Here is a 7,301-nt window from a genome sequence, read left to right on the forward strand (position 1 = left end):
TATTTTTTTTTATTTTTGATTTTTTGAAAAAAATAATGCACATGATGCATGAATGCAAGTGGGAGATATTTGCTCTTGGACAAATTCTAACACTAGAAACTTTCATTAATTCATACAACTTTTGTTACATGAGATTTGAGCAAATCTATAGTTCTATGGGATCTATGGAGAACTTCTCGAGAGAAAGATGTCTTAGAACAAATACCTTGATGTAAAACTGTATGACATGATTATACAAAAAAAAAAACAAACAAAATCGAGTTAGTGTAAGGATGTGGTTTGAGAAGAAACATTTTGTTGTGTTTTTAAGATTTTTTGTTTTGTTTTGTTTTGTTTTGTATTAGACATAAGTATTTCCTACAATAAGGTGGACGAGGCTTTACCTAAGGATGGTTTCCTAGGCTTATTACATGCTGGGTTTGGATTGACACGTGTCTAAAAGTTTCCAAGTTGTTCCTCACTGTCATCCACATTGGACTAGTAAAGCACCTCGATCCTCACCCATTACAGGCTAAGAATGGAAAAGGTCCAATTTGAGTGGAAGTATTTCACTTGCCATTCAGAGGTTATCACCTCATGAGGCTATAGGTACTCTACTTCCTCCTATAAGGGACAAAGCCCAGGTATGGAGCTCATGCATGAGATGCATCTTGTTATTGTGTGCAAATATATCCTCATTTATTGAGAGTAATATATACAGAAAAATAAAGCATAAGAGGTGTAGTAAAAGAAACGTGTGTGAATTTTTTCCTTTTATTTTCGATTTGTTTTTTTCTTTGACTTTTTGTTGAAGGTGAAAAATAAAAATCTAAGAAACCGATTAAGACTATTTAAATCAAAATTTGAGGATAACACAGTTAATTTTAGCCTAACTCTCGAAAACAAATGGCATCCCCAGTGGAGTCGTCAAGTTGTCGTAACGGTTTTGTGTCCGCCCGATGAATTTGAAAATGAAATAAAAAATAACAGAGTCACCACCAATCTTTTTTGGCTAGGTGCGATTGGCCACCTATTAAAACATATCATTTTAATGAAATCTTAAAATTAATTAAAATTTATTAAGAAGATAATTTTAGGGTCTGTGTAACGGTCTGGGTTCGAGAGTCGGTTACGTGTGGAAAAGAATTAGCAACCCTACAGCGCCCATTTAAAAATGGTACCACTTAACTACGTGTTATCCTTTGATTTTGATAAAAAAAATAGTCTTATTTTCGGTGTTTGAAAAATAATTTTCTTGATTTTTCCATTTATTGGGAATTGGTTTTTATATTCAAATATTATTCGAGAAAAATAAATTAGAACATTTTTATTGAAATAATTATTAAAATGTTCTAATACGTTAGTAACATTAGAAGAACTTTTTCTCATCTAGAGATTTCTTAGGCATCGTTTCTCGGAATACTTTAAAATCTCATCTTCGGATGCTCAAATTTAGTTTTCGCGAAAGAACTATGTAATGCATGCAATACAAATGATAATACATTAATACAAACATTTTATTTTTGTTTAAAAATTTTATTAATTAATTTCCTTTTTAGTTAAATTTTTGAAGAAAAAAAAGAAAATTTTATTTTATTGAAGTTTTTTTATAAATATTCTAATACATTGGTAATATTTTAAAAAAATCTTCTTACCTAGAGATTTCATAAAGAATCGTTATTCGAAATACTTTTAGAATCTCATCATTGGATAAACATTCTTTTTTTCTCATTTTTTATCGCTTTATTTTAGTTTTTTTTATAAAAGTTAATTTTATCTATTATTAATAAAAAAAATTTATTGTATTGAAAACTTTTTATAAATATTTCAATACACTGGTAGTATTTAAAAAAAATCTTTTCACCTAGAGATTTCATAGGTATTGCTACTCAGAGTACCTTTGAATCTCATCGTTGGATAAAATTTTTTTTTTTACATTTTAAATTATTATTTTTTATTAATTAATTTTTATCAATTATTGTATATTTTTCTTTATTCTTGTTCATTAAAATTTTGATAAGTTTATATTTAGTACTTATTTTAAATTAATTAAATTAAAACTATTTTATGTTTTCTACAATTTATTTTATTTTATATGAAAATTTTATACAAAATAACAAAAAAATCATAAATTAAATAATAAAAATATATTAAAAATTTGAGCAAAAAAATAACAAAAAAATAAAAAGTTACGATAAAAATACCTAAAATGCCCTTAGCCAACACCGATCAAAGATTTGAAACGGCTCAATCGACTCAATCAATCGGCTTGGACCTATAGTCAACGGCTTAGTCAGCTTGGCTTAGGTATATGGCTCGGCTTTGTTTCTGATTCCACTTGGTGGTTTGGCTACCACTTAATCAAAATGACGTCGTTTTGATTTCACTATAAATAGCCCCCAAAACACCCACACTCTTTCATTTTTCCTTTTTTCTCATTCTCTCTTCTTTCTTTCTCTGTCCTCCAGAATTCTTCTTCTTTCTCCTTCCCAGTTTCCGACAATCCTGTTGCTGTCGATCGTCGATCACCGGTGTCATCACCGGCCATCGTTGAGTGCGTCAAAAAAATTCCCAAAAAATACCTAAAAATTTATTTTTGACCCTCTAAACTCAAATCCAACCTCCGTTTCATGAGAAACGGCTTTGAACGACGTAGATCGAGGCCTAAAATTTCGGTCAGAATGAAAAAAAAAAAGTTTTCTTTTGTGTTTTTGGCGTTGAGATTCTTGCTACTAAGGGTTATTTTTTTTTTTTTAGGATTGTGTTATTTTTTTGGTTTGGTTTTCTTGGCTTTTTAACAAAGTTTTTTTTTTGAACTGGAATTTTGTTTTCAATGATTTTTTTTTTTGCAAAGGTTTTCCTCCCTTTTTTTTTTCCTCCTGTTATGAGTTTGTGTGGCTCTATTTATAGAGCAAAAACAAGATTAAAATCCCAGAAAGTCTGGGATTTGTGGGACTGTGGCTAGTGGCTATCAAGATGGTTGTCGGTAGTTGTTAGGCGGCTGCCAGTGGCTGTCAGACGGGTACCAAAAGAGTTGCCAGAAAAGAAAAAGCAAAAGAAAAAAAATAAAATATAAAATAAGACAAAATGGGTGTCTTCACCTATGTTTGTTTTATCGATGTTTATTTTATCATACTTGATACAATAACTTTAGTTTTTCTCTTACACTAAGTTTGTAGATTATAAATCATTTACTTGTAGTTTTAATGTTATTAAATACTTTTTACTTTATTGTTTTTTTTTTTTGTTTATATGAAAACATATCATATTATGGTTAGAAATAAATTAATATTAATAATTGAAAATATAATTTTTAAAAAAATTTACCAATGTCTTAACATTTATACTAACGCACATGATCGTTGAAATATTTCAGGCAATACTAACAGTCACCAATTGTCAATAAAATATAATAAAAAAATTAAAACATATAACTCTATACTGACAATCTTTAACTATTGGTATGGGTAAGAAAATTAAAAAATACAAGTCTATACTGATGGATGCTAAGCATTGGTATAGGTAAGAAAAATTATAAGTCTATATTGATAAGCGTTAACTGTTGGAATATATAAGAAAAATTAAAAATATATAAGTTTATACTGACAGGCGCTAATCGTTGGTATAGGTAAGAAAATTAAAACATACAAATCTATATTGACAGGCTTTAAGCATCATTATAGGTAAAAAATTATAAGTCTATACTGACAGATGTTAACCGTCGGTATAGGCAATAAAAATTAAAACATACAAGTCTATACTGACAGGTGTTAACCGTCTATTAAAGAAATAATAGTGGAACACATAACATATGCTATACCAACAGATATACATTTATTGACAGTCTTAAACCGTACATCTATCTCTGTAAGCTATTTCAACACCTTAAAAACCGTCAATATAGGTCTATACCAATAAAATATATACTAACAGTTAAAAATTCATAGAATTGCATTTTGATTGTCGATATAGGGTTTATTATGCTATACTGACAGATTTTTTTGATTTTATCCATGATTTTTTTAGCATCAGTATATGTCAAATTTCTTGTAGTAGCAAAGGTGTCCCACTGCATGTACCAGAATGGCGATGGTCATGGTATTGAAGATGGCGAGACCATGTATAGAGTGTTGTCATTATTTGTTCACCCAATTCGTGCACCAAAATGATTAAGAACATTGGAATTCTTTTCCAAACTAAAAATAGTACTTTTTTAGTTTAGTATGTTGCGGCAAATATGGCCTCACTCTATCTGGTACTGTTATTGTAAGAACTATCCTTCCACAAGTTTGTAATAAAAGTTGTTGTGACACAAGTATGCTAATCAAAGAAAATGGCAAAATATAGCTAAAAGTTGTGCTGGTGACCATGTCGTCGAAATACCTAGAGGACTGGGTCGGTTTGTAGACGACGTGCTAGCAAGGGATGGACGACAAACTGGGGTGGATAGTTTCAAGGACCAGATCAGGGGCCTATTGCCCCTGAAAAGTTTTAAAAAGGTCCCATATAAATATATTATTTTATCTATATTAATTGTCCGCTGATAAATTTACATAAAACTCCGAATCAAAGAACACCAAAAACAACAAAAATACAGTATAAAGTAAATGATTATCCAAAGTAAAAACTATGTTTTCCCTGTTTTTATCCTAATGAAAAGTGAATATATAGACATATAAATAAATATATATATATAAACTAAAAGAGTTAATTTAGAAATTTTCTAGTCTGAAAAACATGCATTCAAACTTTTTATATAAAAAGGTAAAAATATTATGTAGTTAAAATACATAACATAATCATATAATTTCGTTATAAATTAAAAAATATTATAAAATGATACATCCTTTTCAAAATACTTTTTCACATAAATTTTAAAAGTTAAATTTTTAAATTTCAATTCTTACAAAATATTATTTACCTTTGAAATCATACACAATTTTTCCTTTTGTTTTTTTATAAAAGTATTAAATAATTATATTTTTTTACTATCTCTTTGCTAAAAGATTCTCTGCCCCTTGCCCTTAAATCTATAAATACCATCTTGTAATTAAAGCAAACGAAATTTGCACAAATGTGGAATTGAGTTAATCAGATAAATTTTCTACTTAACAATAAGTTAGAGTTTGATATCATTTTCAAGATTACTATGATAATTTAATTATTAGAGTGATATAATTATTATGTGATCTTATCATTCATGATTTAAAATCATTTTATTTGATTAATAATTGTTAATTTTTAAAAATTAAAATTTACTGTATTTAGTATTATTAAAATCTAATATTATTTTATTTGAAATTACCAAAATAATCATATATATTACAATACCTACACAAATTAATGATTTTAATATTGTTTAAAGTTAATAATTTGTAAAATATTAGTAATATCTTATTTACTTCATAGTACAATATAATTAAATTATTAAATTAAAAATATATTTAGTGATAAGTAAACTAATTTTTATAGTATAAATTGCATAAAAACTTTTAATTAGAAAATAAAATTAATCTATTAATCATAATAAAATAAAATTATATAATATTAAAAAAAAGTTAAAAAGCACAAAAATTATTTTTGAATTTCTTATAATAAATATAGTTTGAAAATATAAAAATTTATAATATAAAATAATTATAATTTTGAAAAGAAACAAATTTTTAATTTACATATTAAATAGATAATATAAACTATTATTAATTTTATATATCATTTTACCTTGAAGATAAAAGCTTTTCATAATTTTAGATGAAAATTATATCACCCTCTAAGATAGTGATCTAATCACTCAATTTTTAAAATTACAATCACATAAGATCATTGAATGCTTATCAAACATGGTAATTTAATTACCTTGTATAGATCATCATAAATTTTTAAATAATCATCCCATACCAAATAGTAATAAAAAAATATAGAAGTATAACAACCAACATCGGTTATCTTTCGTTAGCTAGCACCGATCAAAATGTGGATATTTCAAAAAATAAAAAATAAAATTAATATATTAAAAGGTTGAGTTTTAGAACTGAAAGTTTAGTAAAAATAAAAAATTATAATGTATAATTAAATTTGTCATTTTATGCGCATAACATATATAGATAGTTGAATTTTTTTAATTGTATTTTTCTATCTATATAAAAAGAAATATTTTGGCATAATAATTAATATCAACATGCTTGTTTAATTAATTGAAAAGAAATTTTTATTTTAAGAAACTAAAAAATTCAATGAAATAAAAAGTATTTATTTTTGAAAAAAATTTATTCTTTATTACATTAAATAGAATAAATTTTTTATTTAAAAAGGAAAAAATCAAATTATTTGTTGTATCTACAAATAAAAATTTTAATAACTCATGAAATATTATTACAAATGTTCCTAAAGGAATGATCAAATTATTAATTTTTTTGGGAGAATATGTTTTTATATTTTTTGAGTGAAAATATACTAATGCTAAGATGATTTTGAGGAAAAGGGTAGGCCGGGCCACTGCCAGCCCCTTTCGGTTCGCCTCTGCCAATGATGATCAACATGAAGAAAGTGAAATATTTTGCACAATTTTATATTTGAGTGGATTACATTTTAACCAACACGTGCGATTATAACAAAAATATATGGTTCACGTGAAAAACATCTTAAATCCTAATAAATTTCTTTTATATTAAAAAAATATTTCTTTTTCCAGCTACAAATTTTATTCCTGTTTACCTTCACAAACACACTATTTTTAATTTGTTATAAAGAATATTAATTTTAAAATATAAAAATTTATTATATAAAATAATTAAATTGTAAGCAAAATAAGTATTTAATTCATATATTAAAAAGATAATATATATCAATTATTATTAATTTTATATATCAATTTCTCTCATTGATAAATTTTTTTTATATTTTAAATAAAAATTAAGCTATCTTTTAAAATAATAATTTAATCAATTTCGATTATTGAAAATAATCATCACATAAACTCATCAAATACTTACTAAATTTGATAATTTAATTATTATATATAAATTATCATAATTTTTAAAATAATTACATCATGCCAAACATTACCTTGTAATATTAAAGTTATTCATTCACTTCTATTTATTCTACTAAAAAAAACAAAATTTCCATTTTTTCTTGGTCATAACTCCATCACGCCTGGAAGTGGTGGACCCTATAATGATGATAACCATTATTATGGCAATGGGAAGCCACAATTATGCCCATGCATAATTTACTTGTTAATTTTTTATGTTTTAGAATGGAAAACAAGAAATCTCCAACAACTCTGCTGTCAGTATCTTCTTCCAATGATGATCAACGTG

The 7,301-nt window shown here is 25.8% G+C and overlaps 1 pseudogene; it reads left to right on the forward strand.

Moving 5' to 3' along the window:
• Nucleotides 1-4,148, forward strand: part of LOC111316383 (terpene synthase 10-like) — a 30,491-nt pseudogene extending 26,343 nt beyond the window's left edge.
• The last annotated feature ends 3,153 nt before the right edge of the window (nucleotides 4,149-7,301 follow it).

The sequence above is a fragment of the Durio zibethinus genome, chromosome 24 (genome assembly GCF_047325235.1).
Source record: "Durio zibethinus cultivar Kanyao isolate XHJ-2024 chromosome 24, ASM4732523v1, whole genome shotgun sequence".
In the NCBI taxonomy this organism is placed as follows: domain Eukaryota; kingdom Viridiplantae; phylum Streptophyta; class Magnoliopsida; order Malvales; family Malvaceae; genus Durio; species Durio zibethinus.